Consider the following 22,695-nt stretch of genomic DNA (forward strand, 5'->3'; position numbering starts at 1 on the left):
ATGGATGGATGCAGAGTTACTTGGTGTTTGAATTGTTTTAGGAATCGAATCTCTCCTGCTAGCTCACATATAGCCATTAAATGTTTAATGAGAATTTGGCTAGTTCATATGTATCCATGTTTTCACAAATCTTTCCCACACCATGGTTCTGCCAGGATTGAAATACCCCTTCTCTTCTCCTTTAAGAAGACTTTGTCACTTCCTGGAATTTAGTTTCTTAGGTTTCATTGTATCTTTAGCATTTTTTTAGCTTCTTCAATGTGTTCTGCTCAGGGTGAGAAAAAAAATTCCCTGGGCACATTTTACATTATGGCTTTTTTGTTCCATCCAAATAAACTGTTGACAAGGAGATGTGCATTATGTATTTGTGGTATCACAACCAGTCTCCTGGCTCCTCCTTTTGATTATTTTCTTTGGTAGCTAGATTAACTTGATTAAACCCACTTAATCAGCAGCACAACCTTTTCCTCTGTTCTTTCCTCCTTCCCTTACTCTTTTCTATTCTTCTTTCCTTCTTTCTTTATTTCCTCTTCATTTCCTTTACTTTGTGTTCTTTTTTCTTCTTTTCTCCCATTTTTGTTGTGACTGCTGATTTTTTCAATGTCATTTTACATTATATTATCTTTAGGTAGTTGTAAAAAGGGATTTCAATTCAATGTATTAATTGTTGAGCACAACAAATCCTGAGCAATATCGACACTTGAATACAAGGGGTTTCCTTATATGACAGAGGTTAAGGCAGTAACTTCTGTTTTCAAAAACATATGGAAAAGAAAAATCTAAGTAACATTTAAATAAGGGAGGTAATTTTAACCAAAGAGGAAGCAGTGAGGTAAAATGTGAGACATTGTTCCTGCTAGGTTTTTTTTTACACTAGAGATATAGTTGTTTTGGATTGGCTGCTGCTTTGATGCATGGAGAAAAGACATGATAAAGGACTTATAGAAAAGAAAACTAATGCATGGCTTTGTGTAGTCTCAGCCTTTTCATGAAAAACATACAGCTTCTTGCTTACTCATGAATTCATGCCCCATAGTATTCTAAGACTAATTTAATTCCCTAATACACATGGTCAATAATTAAATTACTTAGTTTCCATAGCCATAGAAATATTCTACTTCAAAAAGTCTAGGTTTCTTTGCTTTTTCTATCGCTCAACATTAGCCTTTTAGAGCATGAACACTTCAGCTCCCAGAAAGTCTATTAAATCATCTACAAGGGCAATTGAATGACATTAAGTACAAGGTGAGTTTGCAGCAGAATTGATTATTTCCATAGTTGCTATCAGTGGAAATCTACTGAGTCCCTACTGCATTGGGGGTAGGGGTAAGCAGGGGAGGGGAATCATGTTTGACAAATGTAGCTAATGTAGCTGGATGTTTTTATACATTTTGCTCTATTGTTTGATAAGTGGGAATGAGGGAGATGGAATTTATCTGAATATTTGAAAAAGGGGTTGACATTGAACCCGGAGTGGGATGATTTATAGAACTAGTACCACTTCCTTCCTTGGGGAAGTAGAAATTGTTGAGCTCCGTACTTAGGCATATAGGCTTTGTGGTGATATTTAAAGGGGTCTGGGTTTTAACTATTCCATTTATTTAGGAAAATTTCTGAGCCTTATTTCCCTTAAAGTAGAGAAGTATCTATTACATGTCTTTTGTTATTTTTTGCACTAAATACAGTGGCATTTGTATAGAATTTTGCCAAGTGCCTAGGACACAGGTTTTACTAAGTGATCATCATTATAACAGATGGAAACTAGAAGGTATCAAAAAATAAAATGAATAGCAGAACTTCCTCCAGCTAGACTTGCATACTTACTTTATTCTAGCCCAGAGGTCTGATGAATCTATACTTTTTTGCTGGTACAATTGACTATAAGAAAATCAGTTGCATAAAACCCACATGTTCAGTTCTATAATTCATGGTAGGTTTAACAGGAGTGTCTTATTTGCTATTAAGATTGTACACAGTGAAATATAAAGAGAATTTGTGCCCCAGAGAGAAATGAGAAAGAGGAAATTATACTCCAAACTTCTGTGGGTACTGAGGTGGAAACATTTGATATTCAAAATGTTACTGTGAATAACTGAGAGCTGATAGTCTAAACACAGAGAATAGCAGGCTAACGGGAATGTATGCTATTCTTTGGGCTAGCCATATCAAGTCTGATGTTTAAACTTCTGCTCAAGTAGAAACATTGTCAGGAGTTTTTAGGAAGGGAGCCTACCTAGTGATAAAATGGAACATAGAAGCAGAGTATAGTCATTCCTATTATCTCTGGTTGTTTATCTCTTTACTCCCTCTCATCACTGAAGGGAGAGAGACAAAAGTCATAAAATACGTTAGTTTACGGTAGTGGAGGAAAAGAGTCTGGGTTTAAGTTGCCTCTTTGCCTGTCTTCCTAGCAATTCAGGTAAGAAAGCTTGAACTCATATATTCTCCCTTTTATGGCTGAAAAAAAGAATTCCTGAAGAACCAGATATGTAGTGGGGCAATTCTGGGCCATGAGCCACATTTTCAATGAGGCTCCATCTGTTTACTGCTTTCCACCAAATACCCATCAGAGCTGTCACTTGGAGTCTGCAGAGAGGTATAAAAGATCAATTCTCAGGCAGACATAACACGGCATGTCTTAATGTTTTTATTTCCTGAGTTGAGACTAAGTACATAGCTATGAAAAAGAGCTTCAAAATCTGCATGGTATCATCACTGTCAATGCCAGGAATAAAATAACGCCAAACTACTAATAACTACCCTGACTTAGTCAGGCATTGATCAGTCAAGGGTCAATGCTTTGAGATGTGGTTGGAACTCTTCTTGGATAAGAAAAACATTGACTGCAGAAGTAGCAACGCAGCAACAGTATGTCTGGAAGAGCAAGTAGGGAGAAAGGACCTATTGCCATATTCAACGTATCTCTGTCCAAACATAGAGAAGACTTACTTACTTTATGATTGAAGGCTTGGAAATGGTAACTGCCATGTTAATTACATCCAAAGTTAGATGGAATCTTGACATTGTGTCCTATCTTTGTAGTCCCCTAACTTTAGCACAAAGCTTAAAATAATAATTTGTATTTTTCTAAAAAAGCTATCTGCCACTTCATACTTCATTATTTTACCTGGTTAAAAAAGATCAAGACATGTGAAAGGGTATCAATGTATGTAAATTAATGCACCTTCTATCTGGCAAATATCATGTAACCCTTCTATTAATTACAATAAAAGTATATGAAAAAAGATCTTCTAATCAAATGGAGTATGCCCATTATAGAGACAAGGACATTGAGACATCAGGAGAATGGTAATCTCATGATTGTATCTTCACTCAGTAGCTGAGTGAGTCAAGTCCTTTGATTGCAAGCAACAACCATTCGCTATAGTAACTGTGCTAGTTAACTTGATTGACTTGAGAAATTAGTAGAGTAGATCCCTGAGTTAGGGCTGTGAGAGTTAGAACATCACGGCTCTATCTAACCAATAGTTGAATCTCCAAATGGAAAACTATGGGGAGGTAGTGGAAACTTGAAGAGCTGTGGCCTGGTTAGAGAAAGCAGGTAATGGTAGCATGTTTTGGTGGGTAGATCTTACACTGGCCCTTTCCTGTTACTTCTCTCCCATCTCCTGGCTTACCTCTCCTGAGTTAAGCAATGTTTTTCTTTGTTGGCTTGCTACTATGATTTTCAAAAATGGACCCCAGAAATGGAAAAAGCCACCATGAATTACAAACTTTGAAACAAGCACCAAAGAATTCTCCATTTAAATCCTATTTTGTTACTACCATGAAGAGCTAACTTAAGTACCAGAAAAGCAATTAGACAGCGAGATGAGGAGGAAACCCATGAAATTGGGGGAAGAGAAGCAGCAGCTTCCTCAAGGGGCTTGGTGGTAGAACTCACAAGTAATCCTTCTAGTATTCTGCCATTAGATCTTTTAGACTCAGCCACCTCATATCCTGGTGCCAGAGGCACCAAGTTAATTTTGGGTCCTCTAAGCTGTGGGCAGATACTCTAGATTCATGATTGAAAGCCTTTGAAAGTCACATACATTCAAAGGCAGGCTCAACCCAAAGAAGACTGAGCAAACAGAATAAAATAAGGGTGGAATAAGTGTATGTTGCATTTTTAAAATAGAACAAATCTCTCTTTACTGCAAGTTATACATTAATAAAATTTCAGAAGTAGCAACTTTCTTGCTATGAAACAGTTGTGTAGTAGGACTTGAAGATTTGTTTTATGGGTCACAGCCTTGGAAATAAGGAAAATTGCTATTCCAGGGCTTAAACCAGATCGAAGGAATGACTCAGAAATGATAAAAAAGTAAGATTTCAAAAAATCATATTAATAATACTCAAGACAAAGAATTGCCTTCGAGTAAATCTTTGACAAAGACAAAACGCAATTGCCCAAGAAGAAGGAAGATGTGGTTGGGTTCTTGGCTTGTCCCAGTGAGGTAAAGCTGCCTTTGTTTGCTTGACCTTGGTTGTTGATTTACATAACAAGAATTTTAAGCTGGATGCATTTTAGTGAACTAGGAGAATAAAGAATATGAAAACATACCCAAAAAATCAATAAGATAAACCCTATTCCACAGATGAACCTTAGTTTGATTTCCTTGAAAACAATAAAAGGACATATGCAATAGATAGGACACCAAACATTCAAAATGAGTTTCCTTGCTCTTTGATCTGTCTCCCCTAAAATGAGTAGCATCATCAAGATATTATGGCTGCCATTAGCTCCTCATCTGCCCTCTGATGAAGGTGTGGTTGTTTTGTGTGCCTGAGCATTCTTAGTTGCCCATTCTGAAGACTACGTGACCAAGCTGAGTTACTTGGACAATCTGGAGAACACAGGGTTGTCAAGATGCCTAACTTCTGCCCTTCATTTTTATTTGCCTCCCAAGTTCAGAAATTGTGTGCAGCGCTGGCATTTAATCACTACACTTGGATATCATTTGGTATGCATGGGGAAGGTCCCTCTCTACTAAGAAACCACAAATAAGCAAAATTTCTGAACAGTAGCAACAATGGCCAAAACTATCTAGAGTGATGTTACTGACATCACACCCATTCTTTCATTTGTATGTGTGATTTAACTTTTTCAGTGGAGTTCATTGGGAAAGACGGCCTTATTTCATTCCCACCCCTTTGACTCTGGATATCAGTAGGTCTATGGAGAATCTTCTTAAACATTAAATGCTTTTCTGAGTTATATGGGCAGAACCTTAAACTGTATTCTCAAGCATCTCATGGGTGGTGAGGTATAGATATGGGGTAGCTAATACAAATGTCAAAATAAAAATGCAGCTAGTAGAACTAAGGAATTTTGACAATCACTTTAGGCCCCATAAAAAGCACTTCTCTTTGGCCAGTGTTAGCTTCTATTGGTATCTATTAAGCAAAGTTTATGAGGATTTAGCAAGTAAGGAAAATAGTTCATGAAGTCTGCAAACCAGAACACAAATGTCTAAGGGCCAAGCAATAAACAGAATAATAAATGAGATTTTCAGCCAAAGCTCAGATATTATAAAACCATCAGAAAAACATACCCCATATTCTCTAATATTTTTCATGTTTGTGACAATCATAAAATTGGATGTGTGTGTGTGTGTGTGTGTGTGTGTGTGTGTGTGTATCTGTGACCAGAATGTTTAAAGTGTTCTTTCATCATTTCCCCTTAAAATTCTAGGAGAGTGAAAATTCTTAAAGCTGTTACACATTTTATGTTAAGCATCCTCATGCTTTGAACTAAAGGAATGAAGAAAGGAAAACAATGAATGTTGATGTGATGATCCATTCTAGTCTCCAACTACTGCCCAGAGTTTCATTAGAAAACTGACATCAAACAATCAAGGGAGAAAGAAGAATTATTAGGATAGAAAGAACAGTGCTTACATGGTATTCTAGGTGCAGAGGAGGCCACTGTATTTTGGAAGTCGCATTTAGACCCCTGTGATATATATATATATATATATATATATATATATATATACACACACACACACACACACACACACACACCATACATACCATACCCACACTCACACCCATACCCACATATATGGTAACCACTCTCCTGGTAGAAACTGCCTGAGGTTTCTTGCCTGTGATTTGTAAGATCTTCTAATGGAACCAAACAAAACACAAGGTAACAAATGAAATGGATAAATGAATGAACTAAAATCAGTATCAGGATTGATTAGCTTATATTTTATATACCTTCAGTTAATCAACCCAAGCGATTTTTCTTTGTGGCTTTGGATATAGCTTGCTTATAACACATTGACTAACCAGTTACCACTAGTCTTTCTTTCAGTTCAATGACTACTGTTTTCTATATACTCATTCTTGATTAAGAAAAGCATTTGACTGTAGCTTCCTAGTTTTAGACAACCTCCTTGGCAACTGGCACATTGATTTTGGAGCTGTAATTGAAAAGACAAAGTGCTGAAGGAGAGGCCAAGGTTGTTTTGTCAAGACTTCTAGAATACCAGACTTTCTAATATCACAAAACAGCATCTCACAGACACAGAGTGTTAAGGCTTTCGTTAGGGTGACACAGGATGATGGAGACAGAGGTGATGTCTGGGCCATATGGTAGGTAGAAAATTAGTGATTTTGCCCTTAGCTTTCACTCTGAAATGTCTTTCATTATCCAAACACATTTTTTATCTTGAGTTGAGCTTTCTGTCCCTTGGGAAAAGGATTGACTCTAGAAAGAACAAATACAGAGTGACTGTGCACAATTCATTATGCATTACCTCCCTAAGCTCCCTGGTGGCAAATTAGTTTGGTCTGAAGAGTTATTATTACATCCAAGACATCATGTATGCTTTGGGACCATGATGCAACTCATAAATATTAACTCTCTCATGTGGGTGCCTAGTATCTTGGAAAAGTTCCACTTTGCTAACAAATGCTTGAAATAAAAATATAAATAATGATAGCTAACAATGTTTGGAGAATTGTTGCGTGCTAAGCAGTGCACCTCACTTGATAAACATTTTCTGCTTAACCCTCACAATTATTATTTTCTCAGGGAGGCACTTTCCATTTTACCAATGGACAGCTTGAGGCAGTTTGGGCAGGTTACATAATTCACCTTACAAATATATAGGTAGGACACAGCAAAGCTGATATTAAACTTTGATATGCCTCCAATAAACTCATAATAAAAGCCAATTTATTTAGAAGTCACTAAAAGTTTATAGAATGTTTCATGTTCAGCAGCTCATGATCTGCTATTTATACATGACCTCATATTTTTCTAATCAGTCACTGTGTATAGAATTTAAAATTTTAATTAAAGTGAACTGGAGACCAGGAGAGTGGCCTAGTGGTATAGTGCTTACTTAGTTCAAGCATGAAGACCCGGGTTTGATTCCTTGGTACCACATACATAGAAAAAGCTGAAAGTGGTGCTGTTGCTCACGTGGTGCTGTTGCCCAAGGGCAGTGTCCAGGTCCTGAGTTCAAGCCCCAGAACTGGCAAAAAAAAATTGAAGTGAACTGAACTAGTTCATTTTATCCCCTAGATGACTTATTTGGCTCACAAAGTGTTTTAGTTTCCAGGGGAAAAAAATAAGATCCCCTTTCTGGAGTCAGTGCAGTCAGTCTATCAGTGGATTTCAGTCTTTATTTTCTTAGAGTCTGTGATTCCTCATATCTCTTCTCTATAGTTTATTGAGGCTGGATCAGCAGCCTCAATATTTTATTTTTTATTTTTGAGACATAGAAATAATGAAACAAAAATGGGAGAAGAGAGTAACAATTTACCTGTTGTATAGGAAATAGTTTATGTATTATAGATTGTTAATTTGGGGGACAAGGTAGATGAACAGGTAGTAAAAGGATAATAGGGAAAGTACACATACACACAGTCATGATATTTCCAATGTTGGAAATAAACTTTCTAGAAATGACTGACAGAATTACCTTCAAACTATAAGGTTATGACACATTTCGTATTTTTAATTACCCTTTATTTCATAGAGTATTTATCTGTAACTCCTGATTTATTGAGATGTATTTACTCATAGCATGTAAATGAGATGAGAGACTCAGTCACCATATGTGACATGTGAGAATCGCACACATGACATGTGAATCAGTCTCCATTTGGAAATCCATATCTCCTTCAGCATTCTGCCCATGCATGCATAGTCTTCTTCTGCTAGTCTCGAGTGTAATTAATGTCCTTCCATATATTGTTAATCAGTCTGTAATTGTATTCAGTCTGATTTTCCTTTTCTGAAATCTTCAGAGACTACGTCACAGTATTCCCAAGTTAAAAATGAACTAACCCAATCGCCATATAATGTAGAACAGTCAATAAAGAAGCAACATCAAAGAACATCTGCTATTATTCATATTTGCAACACACTGAACCTACACACTTAAAAGTGGCATCTTTTGCAATGATGAAGTAATAGAAAACTCAGGCTGTGAACTACAAGACCTTGAGGTTTGTATCAGTTAGAGTCATGTCAGAGAAAGTGTCTACATAAGGTACTAGATCAACACTAAAAGAATGAAGAGGCTTCTTTCTTTAAAGTTGGTTTGGTAATTATCTTTTCTTTAAAAAAGTTATTGTTTTGGTGGGTATCAATGTATGTGAATTAATGCACCTTCTATCTGGAGAATATAATGTAACCCTTCTATTAATTACAATAAAAATATATAAAAATTATTGTTATTATAACTGTGATGTAAAGAGGGATTACAATTACATGAGTCAGGTAATAAGTACATTTCCTTCCATACAGTATTTTCCCTTCTCTCACTCTCTCCCAGTCACTCCTTCCCGTCTCCACCTACAAATTGTATAGCTCACTTTTTCATCACAGTGATAGAAGTCATACTTAAAGGACAATCAAAACAACTGTTCAGAACCCAATGTACCATTTGGGAAGAAAATAAAATATAATTCCCTAAGATGAAGACAGAACCTATGATCTCTACCTAATATTTAGTAGTATGAGTATTTAATAGGAAAAGTCAGTTTGTTACATAATCACATTTTAATGAGCTCAATCTGGTTTGATGGCTTCAGTCACTAGCTGATGAACTCTATGTATCCCAAGGCATTTATCATATAGGAACAGCATAGCCCCATCTAACTGGTTAATAAATAAGTTAACAATACCCCAGCCACACCGACTACGTTATTATTACCTTGGAATTACAATAATTCTACCTTTACCTTTGTCCATCCTGCCCCACTGTGACCTAAACACCTCCATAGGTCCCATCCCTTCGAGGTTCCACCACCTTTCAATAGCACAGAATGGGACCTATGGAGGACATTCAAGATCCAAACGGCAGCAGGCATTATGTCTCTAAACAACACTGCTTACCGAATATTCAACTCAATCAAATATTGATCGAGCATCTATGCTATCCAACCAGTTCTATTCCAGAGATGGGAATAGGCATAGAATACAAATATTAAAAATTAAAGTAGACCCTGCTCTCCTCACGATCACAGTCTAAGAAGTTTTGCCAACAATGAGCAATCACAAGGTGACACAGTACAGATGAGGCAGAAGAATTTCAGAAGGGTAGAGTCAATCATTCCCTAGGAAACCATACTTCCATTTGTGGCTTCCCTTGACACTGAGTGGCAGGTGTGTGCCACTGCAGGCGGCCATTGTGCTTCTCCTTCAGCGTGAGAGGACAGGCATAGGTACCCAGGCATTGGTTGAAATGTAATCTCATGAACTCCTATGCCTGGAAGGAGGGAGGGAGAGGGGAAGAAAGGAAGAAAGGAAGGAAGGAAGAAGGGAAGGAAGGAAGGAAAAAAGGAAGGAAGGAAAAGAAAAAGAAAAAGGGAAAGAGAATTAAAAGGTCAATGAGAGGACTTGAACAAGATTACTCATGAGAGGAGGGCTGAATCAAGAGCAAATGATGTGGCTTTACAATGTCTTTTGTACTCAATCATGCATTAACACGAATGAAGGAAGTGTAGTCAGGGAATGGAAACCACAGCGGGTGTAATGGTTTCTGTAATGATGGCAGTCACCCCCGCTCCAAAACCCCACAGCCAATTTCCCTGTAGGGAGATGGAAGTGGAACATCTCCATGACTCTATATGAACCTCGCCTTCCTAAAACTGGACCTGCCCCTCCCCTGGATCATGACTGAATTAGCAAAAGAAGGGATTAATCTACAGTCCCCGGTTAACCTGGAAAAATTCTAGCAATAATTCATACAGGTAAAACTTCACTTTTTAAAAAGCACTTGGAAAGCTTGGTGCAATGTTCCAGGGCTTTCTCTCCAGTGAATAAGCACAGAATGAATGACTACCACCAAGGAGCTAATCAATCTGCCAGCCAGTTGCCTTCAGGGACCTACCATTCAGAAAAACAGGTAAAACTTGGATTTGTTCATCCTAGTTGTCACACAACTATTTCCCTGAAATGTTTTTGAGTGTCAAGCGCTATGCAATGGTTCAATGCTTTGAATAGAAGACCTGATTCTTGTTCTTATGGAGATTATATTGTTATTTAGGAAGGCTGACCGAAAGCAAGTGCCTATATAAGTAAATAAAATGATCACAGTGTGAAACAGTTGTTTGCTGACACAGTGCCATGATGAAAGGAATGGCATGGGAAGCTACTTTAGACCTTGTCAGAGGAAGCCTCATTAAAGTGGGAACACTTGAACAGGGACCTGAATTTGGGAGTATTTGTGGAGGAAAGAGAGAACAAAGAGTTCTAGGTAATTGTTTTAAGCCTAAGGAATGGGAAACACTGGAACGAAAAACATACACAGAGGAATGGTGGGACAGCCAAAAGGGTGAATAAATGCAGCAGTGACACTCACTAGACTATGATGAAATGAACTCTACAACTTGTGGTAGACAAGGAAGTAAACTGGGAGAAAATGAGGGACAAGTGATACCGTGTAAAAAGAAATTTACTCTTTACCCGACTTGTGTAACTGTAATCTCTCTGTACATCACCTTTACAACTGAAAAAAGAGAAAAGGAAAAGCCTACACACATGATGCTGACCTGGTGGACTACAGGAAAGAGTTTGACTTCCATTTTAAACGTGAGAAAAAAATCATGGCATAATAGTCACTCTATTGTGCTGTCAAACAGTAGAATGTATTCTTCCTAGCTTACAATATTTTTGTGCCTATTATCCAACCTCAGCTTCTCTCTACTACCTTCTAGCCTCCCATAATCACTTCTGTCTCTCCTCTATGTAAGCAACTTTTAAAAAAAGGCTTCAAAAGTATATACTGGAGAGGAGACTGGATCTTCAATATACTGTGGTAGGGAAACTGGGTATTCTCATACAGAAGAATGAAGGTAAACCCTGCCACCTAGCATATGAAAAAGGAAAACAACCAAAAGAGTATCAAAGACATCAACTTGTGAACTATGTAACTTGTGAAACTATGACACCACTGAAAAACATGTCAATGTGTACGCAATGCTTTTGGGGGGAGGGGGGAGAGAGGAAGGATAAAATGCCACACCTAGCCCTCAAAAGCAAAGATTGGAAAATAGGATTCCAACAAAATTTGGTCCTTTGGCCAGTGGGTTGGCTGGTACAATGTCCACAGGTATTTGCAGTAATGCTATAACTGACATAATGTGGGTCTTCTATACTCTGCTGCTCTTGGCAATATCATTGTACTGATTTCCTGTCATCGTTTCCATTCATTGCTCCTTTTCTTCACAAGCACTCAAAGATTCTTTTTCTTCCATGCATTAAATTTCATTCAGTTCAGAATCAATTCAATCAAATGTAACGATACAAGCTACCTCATATGCATGCTTTGGTTTAAAACAGTACATAGAAGGAATTGAGCGTGCTTAGATTACAAAACTGCAGACAAGGGCAAAACTCATTCTGCAAATAATGGAAGAAAATCTTAGGAAGGAGTGGAATTTAGGCCACGTGGGAAAGTCTAAAAGGGGTCATCTAACACAATGAACCGAAATGACCTTACCTATGCTAAGCACTCATGCATTTACCTAACACAGACAAGTAGGCAGGCAAGATAATTAGGGTACTTGCTTCATTTTAGGGTTCATCATAGGGTTCCCTGTGGTAGTGACATCTCAACTGAGACTAGAGAATGTCTTCATACATGTCTTCATTCTGTAGGCCAGTTGAACAAAGTGGACTGCCAGGTTTCATGTAGAGAGAACAGGAGAACTAGAAAAGGATGTGACCCATTCAAGGACATGAAAGAGAGTTGGTGAGCTAATTTGTGGGAGGGATACAGAAAAGGGACTGGAATCAAGCAAGAGCCAGACTATGGAGGTAAGCCAGGACAAAGCAAACTGATTTTAGCTGAATTGTTAAAAATATAGTTCTACACATAAACCTATCCAAAAATAGGCTGGGCTCCTAAAATGCAATGGTATGTGGACAAAAGCTGGATGATTCTTGAAGACAGTTTTGGATAAAGAAACAAAGCATGAGATGGGGAAGGACAGAGAAAGGCTTGGACCAGATAGGCCTTCGGTTCCTTTGAAAGAGGAAGGCAAATAATTCCAATCTTTAAGCAAATGCTCAGTGCAGCTGTTTTAATGTCTTGGAAATTCCAGAGTTTCCTGATTTTCTCCAGTGAATTTTACTTGCGATAAATCTGGCAAGTAAAGCTTTTGTAGGTAAGGGACAAAGAAGTAAAATGGCAAGCAAGATGACAGAGAATATACTGTGGATGTGAAGGCTTTGGAGGATATAGCATGTGAGCTTAAGCTCGATACTGTTAACCTGGAGGATGCGTTTCAATTGCTAGACATATAACAAATAGCATCATAGTGCAGTGGCCAAAAATATGACGTCTTGTAGATTTACCTTTCTACCCTAGGTATAGAAGAGCACCTGATCCTCTAATAAGTATTTGCTGAGTGAATGAAATGGCCTACTACCATGGCATGCCAAAGCTGCCCCTTGGTTGTTAAATGATGACTGCTCTGATTCTGTTGACCAGTTCCTAGCAATACAGAGCAAAAGGAAAAGTAATGACTTCCAAAAGGTCATCAGGCAATGGACCCCTCACTCCCAGGGAAAGGAAATCAAGCTATCCTTCTATCCTTTGTGTTCCCTGAGGCTCAGCTCTGGTCATTTCCCTTTTCCTTCAAGGCTGCCTGTGATATTCATTTGACCTGATTTCTTGAATACAGTGTTGCAGTATATGATGAGTTGAGTTGGCTTGTCCTTGCCTGATCTGTGGAGGTAGTGAAGACTTTCCTTGTAGACAATGCTTCCTCACATTGACTGGCTCAGGTTATTCAGAGATGCGTTCAGCATTGGTGATGTCATGTGCAGCCAGCACAAGAACTCAGTGCTCTAACACTGTGTTCACAGAGGCTAAGTGAGAGGCATTGGGTTGGACAGCACATCTTTCCTCTGGTGCTTCCTGCCCTGGTCCAGATCCCAGGCATTTCAGCATGATTTATAACCCTAGAAATAGCTCACTAAGGATAAGTCTCCCTTCTCAGTAAACATTAGAATCTTAATAGAGTCTCATCTTGTTGTCTGGAGTTTCCTGAGACTCCATTTGTTCTCATTTGCAGTCTAGGTTCTCTCCAGTTTGCAGACAGTGATATTCTCAAATAGTTATCAAAAGACAACGCAAGAATGCTATACAAGGAGGTCTGGAGTCAGAGCACAGCTAAAGGTTCTTACTTATTAGTTGTGTATTAAGCACCAAGTTCCTATATCAATACCATATGTGATTGTAGGACACACAGTGATAAAGAATCCAGAGACTATTTCAGGCTGTTGATACAGCTGCCAGGAGTCCTGCTGGCAGACAGCTTGCTCTTTTCAACCTCCAGCTATAGTGATTTGACTTCCCAAGGTCATGACCTTTCTTAACCACTAATGACTCATCAAGGTGAATCTATAAAGAGCTTAATTCAGGAGTGTTTTGATGGGATATTTTGATTCCAGAGACCACTATGAAATCAGTGACAGTTGTTACTACACCCATATAATAACTCGCCTTCTCCCTCTATGCAGATTTTATTTCCTTCCCTTCACTTTTATAAGTTCCATTGTTCATAATTTGTATCCTACAGTCAATTCTGTCTCCGGGGCTGCTTTAGGAAGAACCTACTCTGTGACAGGAATGATAGATTAAAAACATATGCCATGCTTTCCTCCTGTCCCCCAAAGGGTCTGGACTTGCCTATTCTGGTTCTTCTTTCCTCACTCACTAAGAAAGTCTGGGAAATGCCCCTAAATACCTGAAAGGAAGAAGCATTTAAGAACAATGAAAGATAAGAATGATTTGGGGATCCTATAAACCTGACATTAAGAGACAGTTGAAGACTATGTAGAAAAAGTTTCCTCCTCTGCTTTCCTATAATGATTGTAAACCCAAGGAAATGGCTAATCATTTTGAAAATAGCAATTTTTTGTTGCAGTGCTGTGGCTCCAATATAAAATTACTTTTCAAGTAACAGTCTGTGTTCTGGGGCCATGAAATTGCTCAACCTAAACTATTTGGCTTCAATATGGCCTCAATTACCACAGCTTTCAGAGTTATGTCTTATCATTTCTATTTTATAGATACAGAAACTGAGCCTCAGAAAGGCTAAATTCAGGGTGACCTTGACCTATTATTTTAACTCTTTTTGGATTTCATGGTGAAAAGACAAATCTAAAAGTCAAAAAAGCAAGGAAATGAATTAAACATTGAAGACCCTTCAGATTTCCAAATTCTCAATTCTTTACAGAATTGTCTTAAAGTATTTGATTCTGCAGTAACTATGATAAGATCATATGATGTGAAATATTTGCTTCCACTTTAAGTGTGATAAGATCATATGTCATGAATAAGATACTTCCAAAATTAGTTTTAGTACATAATCCAAAGATATATTGTAAAATTGGATTGTCATTTGAACTTAGTGAAATATACAGGATGTACCCTCTCCCTAGCTTACATTTGGTAAAACCTCAGTTCAGAAACATCAAATTATTACTGAAAAGATATTATTGCTGGGTTTTAGATCTAGAAAAGACTTGTTTTACTGCTTTTTCAGCAATAATTTATTGATCCTCTTTAGCCTTTATATTTGTTATCTATTACTACATTACATATTATCTTAAAACCTGGTGGAATACTTGAGCAAATATTTGTCACTTCACATAATTTCTTAGAAACTGGAAGAGGCCTCTGGGTTGCTTTAGTATTGAGTCTCTAATGAAGTGGCAGTGAGGAAGTCATGTAGTTTTGCAGGCACATTCGATGACTTAACCAGAACTGGAGACCCTCTTCCAAGATGGTTCACTGTCCTGCCTATTGATTACAGGTCTTCACAGTTCACTTTCCATATGCCTTCCTCAGGACAGGTTGAGTATCCTCAGAAAATGGCGGTTGGCCTCCCCCAAAACCAGCAATCCAAGGGGGAAAACAGCAATTAGGCAGTGTCTTCTGTGACCAACTTCAGAACTTACATGTGATCTCTTCCTTCATATTCCAATATGGTAAATACATTATTTTTTGTCAGGAGAGTCCTGGGGCTTGAACTCAGGGTCTGAGCACTGTCCTTGGACTTTTTCAAGGCTAAAGCCCTACCACTTGAGCAGCAGCATCACTTCTGGATTTTTCTGTGTATGTGGTACCAAGGAACCAAACTCAGGTCTTCATGCATGCTACACAAGTACTCTACCACTAGGCTAAACTCCTGGCTAAATATATTATCTTTAAGTAGTTACACAAAGGAGTTGGTTAAAGCAGTTTATAACTACATCTTGAACTATATCACCTCTTTCAACATTCTCACCCATCCTCCTAACCTACCCTTTTCCACACTTTTCTTAATTTTATAATATATACATTGAATTCTTGACTGCATTTTTCCCACTTCTTTATTCATCTGCCCCTTTTTAAGGAGTCAAAATATTTGAATTATCCCTTGAATCTACTACATTTCCATTAATACATTTATATGTACTTTTCTTTTTGCCAGCACTTGGCTTGAGCTCAGGGCCTGAGCACTGTCCTTGGACTTTCTCAAGGCTAGAGCTTTACCATTTGAGCCTCAGCACTGCTTCTGGCTTTTTTTCTGTGTATGTGGTACCAAGGAATTGAACTTAGGTAGAGTGCTTGCCTAGCACTAGGCCAAACTCCCGGTTATTTATATGTGCTTTTATACCACGTACTATAGTTAATGTTTGCAAGCTAATTCCAGCTTCCTCATAGGAGGATAAACATGCAATGTTTGTCTCTCTGGGCCTGACTTATGGAAACAACATTTTCCAAGTCTTTCCATTTATTACAAATGATATAGTATTAGTTTTTCAGTCTTCAACAATGATTTATTATGTCCAAACGATATTAATAATAGTAGAATGAAGTTTCGAATATTTCTTGGCCAAACTTGGATTTTAAAAATTTTGAGTGACCATGGACTCAAACTCTATCACTACAAAAAATTCAAATGATACAATAATAATAATGTAAAGACAGAGAACATGTATAGATTTTTGTCTGCTCAGGATCCATTCCTCTTCTAATTTCACCTTGAAGAATCCCCCTGCCCTTCTTAGTCCATGTGGAATGAGTAATTTACATTGATATTCAGTGAGTGGGCCTTATATTTTCCTGTCTAAATCACATGGGCTCAGAGAGAGCCACTCCCCGCATTTCACTGGAATCACTGGGAGCAGAATTTTTTTCTACAAGTTTTCCTAAAGTTTTTCTATTACATAAGAAGAGTTTGCTTGAGAAGAAAGTTAGCATAGAGGAGAAAGAACACTCAGGCATGGAGAGAGAGAAAGACTTGAGTCTTGGGTTGTTATTTGCAGCTAGTAAGTCTAGTATTAATATGGTCAGTTTAGCCATACCTTCTTTAAAGCCATACATAAATTGTTTATCTCAACCTAAAAGTCCCAGTGTACCTTTGCTATTTGTTTGTTGTTCTTTTGCTTTCTTCTTTTCTTTTTATTCTTTCTTGTATTAACAGTACTGGGGATTGGAAGCAGGGATTTATACTTGTTAGGCAAGTGCTTTCCCACTTGAGCCACATCCCCAGTCATGTTGCTTTTTAAGTTGTTTTCCAGATAGGGTTTTAATGATAAGGTTAACATGTCTGACCTTATGTTTTCATCATCCTGCTTCTGCCTTCTGATTATCTGGAGTTACAATATTGTGCCATCATGCCTATTCTTGCTTTCGATTTCTTTTTAAGTAGCTATTACATGCCAGAAAAGGTATGAAGACCTTGATATCATCTCATTTATTTCTTAAAATTATAAAATTTGAGAGAGATACTATTATTCTCTTTGACAGGGGGTAAGAAATGCGATCAGTCATTCTTCCAAGGAATAGAAAATCTGTCAGTCTGACTCTTGAAACTGTATAAACGGTGCCTGATCAACATTTGGGTGACTTGATAGCCACATTCTTAACAATGTGCTGCTTTCCCTATGTTTTCTGGACAATTTTTAAATTGCTAAATCAATTAATTAGGTAAGGACAATGATTACTATCAGTCAGTTAGATTCTGGTGCTATGCTAAGCTTTCATATGCATTGTTTCACTCAGTCCTTACGCTGACATTAGGACATGGAAGAGGGAGTCTGAAAAGGCTATGTCATAGTCATACACCATAAGAAGATGTGATTGGTCACTGATGGCTTTGAAAATGGAGGAAAGGACCACAGTCAAGGCTGGCCTGGACAATGATCTTCTCATTCTTAGCCCCCCATGTAGCTTAGGATGACAGACAAATGCCACTGCTCCCAGGGATGGCTTGAGAAAGGCATGTGAACCTCTCAGGAACTTTTCTAACGGGGCCTTGCATTGTGATCTTTCCATTCTCAGCCTCCCAGGGAGCTAGGATTGCAGGCATGAGCCATTGGCACTTGACTTGCTATTGCTTGCTTCTAATCTAGAACAAATATAGAAGGAAAGGGTCAGAGCACCCAGCATGGAAAGCATCCTTTAAGGACAAGTATAGTAGGAAAATCAGAAGCTGAGGACGAAACCCAGATGGGAAATGTTTCCTCTGTCTGGCTATTTGCAATCTTTGCAATGTGGTTGTATCACTCTTCATGAAAAGCCCTTTTACTCTGTCTTTCTAGACATCTAGAAATCTGTGTTTGAAGAACAGCAAACTGTGCATAATAAGTAATAATTAGAATTCCCTTGCAGCCACAGGTGCTAGTTTATAAGAATTCACATTGTTGACAATCTTTATACTGCTAACAAGATCCCGTGGCTCCATCCAGAGTTGATGTACTGGAGTCGGGCAGCATTTGGGATCTGTAGCCACACAATCCTCAGATCCAGTCCTGGTTCTGCCATTTTGTAGCTGTCCCCGCTTCTTTATGTGTGGAAGGAGCATGTTACCTATCTCCAGAGATTTTTGGAAAATTAAATGTCATAGACACGGGAGGAATTTGAACACTTGAGACAATTTTTATCATTTTCCTTACAGCAGATTCTTCATACTAAAAAGATATATTTATAATATGTGCTATATGACAAAACATGATATGGGAGAGTGGGGGGGGGGACAATACTTTATGGGGCTGTTGTGTGTGTTAACCAGGACAATGCTTGCATGTAAAAGTCTCTATGTTTTGAGTCCTTCAGAGTGCAAAGTATCCCTATTTGTACAAATAGGTCCCAATATCTTCACTCCTCTCCCTCATTGGCTTGCTGAGCAGAGTGTGCATTCATGTGTACTTTGTCAAGGTAGTGAGATGCTTGTGTCACTGTTGAATCTCATGAATAATGGATAATACCCTAGGAGGCTGAGCTAAGTAGAAGAGGAGTATGTGATAAGAAAGGTGAAGTGAGCAGGTAATTCATGTCCTTGTAACTATAAATTTTTTTCTTGGAAATAAAAACTAGGATAGTGGGGAATGTAAAAATTTGCATATATACATGCATATATCTACAATGCATATATAGATGCATGGGTATATGCTTGCATGTGCATATGCACATATAGTTAGTTACATGTGTAAACATGTGCACATATGTTGATATGTGTATATGCACACATGTATATGTACATTTGTTCTTTCCTCGAAGCAAAGAACAACAGAAGCAATAAAGGGAAGACCTCTGGATGCATATAATAAGCTCATTATTGAAAATTGACTAAAATTCTAGAAAATAAGATGAGAATTTAGGGGTGAGACAATATTTTGATTTCAGTTCTCTTAGAAATGAACTCTTAGATATGAACTTAAGCTCAAATCATCTGAGGGAGGCAATCTCAGGAACAGTAATAAGATTATAAAACAGTGATAAAGAAAAGTGCTACAGTTTGCTACTCAGGAGTCTCAGATCTGAGGATCATAGTCTGAATTTAGCCCAGGCAGAAAAATCCATAAGACTCTTGATCACCATAGAACTGGAAGTGCTGCTGTTGTTTGCGGTCCTATGTAAACTCGATATTGATAAACACATGGCTCCAAACTCCGCCTCCATTGTCACATTGCTTCCTTGGCTTCTTCCCTTCTTCACTTTTTCCTTCCTTCTATTTTTCTTCCTTCTATGCTCCCTCTCTCCCTCCCTCTCAAAAACACAAGTCTCCAGATTTGAAGAAATCTCTAAGAATGTAGCATAATAGAGGTAAACAGATGTGCAATGCAGTATGCTGCTGTTAAAAGACCAAAGAGAAAGAGAACAGCATACAATTCTACTAAGTGAATGAGAAGATACAACATATACACACAGCCATATAATACACCTTATATGTAGCAATCATCAGACTGACAACCAAGTCCTCAATGATAACAGTGAAAGTTAAGATACAATAAAATAATAACTTTAAGACTCTAGGGTGAAACTATTTTCAACCTACAAATTTATGTCTTCCTATTGTCAAGTATGAGAATAGAGAAAAATTCAGGCTTTAATGTTTTAAAATAATCACTTTCAATTCACCTTCTATAGTCTTTGTTTTAACAAAAGTTAATACACTAAGATAAAGGACTGGAGTTTCAAGTTTAAGGAATTCCAGAAGAAATGGAAGCATGGAGAAAGCCTAGACTTTAAATTGTATAAACAAATGGTAGTCCTGACTGGAATGGAACAGTAGACTCAAGAAGAAATGCATTAAGAAAAGCGAGAAGCAAAGAGATTATATGCTTGGCATTAGAAAAAATACAATCAAAAGGTGTTTTGACAAGTTATTTGGAAGTATGGAAAGAATTAATTGGTTTATATAAAAATGAGCAAAAATCAGGCTGGGTGGTATGGCTCACTCCAGTAATTCTAGCTACTCAGTAGGCTGAGTAGTTCAAAGCCAGCCCAGGTAGGAAACCCTGTGAGAGTCTTATCTTCAATTAACTACCAGAAAACAGGAAATGGTCCTGTGGCTCAAAGTAGTAGAGCACTAGCTTTAAATTTAAAAGCTCAGGGACAGTGCCCAGGACTTGAGATGATGCCCCATAACCAGTAAAATAAAAAATGAAAAAAAAAAGAAAAAGAAAAATTAGTTTAAATTCCATGTGAGACAAAAAGTGATATAAGAAAGCAAATGTGATAGGCAGGCACAGTGACTCACTCCTGTAACCTAGCTACTCAGGAGACTGAGATCTAAGGATCAAGGTTCAAAGCCAGCCCAGGCACTACAGGACCTGAGACTCTCATCTCCAATTAACCTCTAGAAAACAGGAAGTAGGGCTTGGCTCAGGGGTAGGGTGGTAGCCTTCAGCTGAAGAGCTCAGGGACAGCGCTCAGGCCAAGTTCAAGCCCCATGACCCCCCCCCACACACAAAGAAATTAAATGATGATGACACTTTGCTTGAGAAGTATAAGATGTTTACATAGTCATAATAATAAAAGCACTGAGATGTAGTTAAAAATTGCAAAATAATTATATTGAAAATGGTAAAGAAAAAGGAAATGGAATGCAATTGGATTTAAATTGTCATCTCTCTAAAGAAGCTCAGTGGTGATATCTAAATTTGAGAATGCAGCTTTTTAAAGTAGCTTAGGCATTGTTTTTTTTCCTTCTCCTTCATTCCTTCCCTTTGTATTTGTCATGTAACATTGACAAGCTTCAGCTCCCCATTGTCTTTCCTTTCGTCATCTCTCAACCGATGATTTTACCAAGCAGTTTCTTTTATTGTTCATGCTATTTTCAGTTACCTATTATTGCATAAAAAAACTACCCCTAAGTATAATGGCTTATAGCAATAAGCATTTATTTATTATAATTCTGAAGGCAGGCCATGACAAGCAAGTACAGATCGTCACTGCTTTCTACAAGGCTGACTAAATTCACACTTGTGATTTCAGATTGGAGAATCCCTAGAGCTGGGACATCCAGGGAAGGTTCACTAAAGTGTCTGGGGCCTCTATTGAGACAGCAGGAGCAGGAGCAGCTGGTTGTGTCTGTCCATCTCTACATCTCTCATTATGGAACAATATCAGCTGAGCACCTCTCTAAGAGAGCTACATCTTAAGAAGAGCCTCCTTGCATAATTTACACTGTTACTTCTGTCACACTCTGTTGACACTCACACTCACAGGAGCAGCCCAGATCCAAGGGTGAGCAAAGAGTTCCATCTCTTGAAAGATGCATTCATAGATGGAAGAAATTGTTGACATCTGTCTTGACAATCAATGTTTGATAATTCACTTTGTATTGCTAACCCAGATAATTCCATTACAAACCAAAATAATTTTTTTCATTAGCTTATCATTAAATGAGTCAAGAAATGTGAATAGGAAAAGGCACCTTATTTTACATTTTAATTTGAGGGATAAACATGAGTGAGTGAATCAATTAGGATATTTGAAAAGTCATACTCAAACATGGCACTGATGTATTTCTTGATAGATTACAGGGAGATACCTTGAATTTTTTAGCAAGCCAATGGAGAAAGAAGGAACAAATGTGACTCACTGATATCAGAATCCTGTCATGAAAAATTACTGAGATAAAATTTCTGAAAATATTAAGTCTACAGTCAGTATTTAAAATATTGTTCTCTTTAAAAATAACCCATTATAGGCAGCCATTCTCCCTTGTGATTTATTTTCCCCATATTCATATTTCAAAAAAATACAGCAGAATACCTGCCTTTTACACATGCCCATTACACTAATTAAAATCTACCATGACCATGGCTTTTTAATTACTTTCCATCATTGCAGCAGTCAATGAAGCTAGCTCTATTAGCCACTATAATGCCTCACTTGTAATAAATCTTCATAAAACCTGAAAAAAATGTCTTATGCTGACTGGCTTTTATGCCTACCTTCTCTTAGAGCAGAATAGATGTGTATGCTTATTACCTTATAAAATAAGCAATGCTTTCAGCATGCATTTTGAACTGATGCTGGTGCTAGGTGATATATAAGGATGTAGTTCCAGTGTTCTGCATGTGGATAGTCAGTTTTGCTAGCACCTTCAGTTAAAGAGGCTGTCTTTCTTCCAGCCTATGATTTTGGGAAGCAGTAGGTAGCAGAGGGGTGAAAGGATGACACAGATTAAGATGCATTGTTAAGATCAGGCTGCTTCATTAAATAGCAAAACCTTTAATACATAACCTAAAAATTAGGAAAAGTGAGGGAAGGGCTAGGTTAAGAAGAGTGGGCAGGAATGTTGGGAAGGGTGACATGGATCAAGATGCACTGTATTCATAAACTGCTTTGTTGAATGGCAAGTCCTTTGTACAAGGATACAAGATGATAAAACATATCAAGATAATAAAAAGTCATTAAAAAGCAAACAATTCAA

This window comes from Megascapheus bottae, chromosome 2, assembly GCF_031878675.1.
Source record: "Megascapheus bottae isolate mThoBot1 chromosome 2, mThoBot2.hap1, whole genome shotgun sequence".
NCBI classification, from domain to species: domain Eukaryota; kingdom Metazoa; phylum Chordata; class Mammalia; order Rodentia; family Geomyidae; genus Megascapheus; species Megascapheus bottae.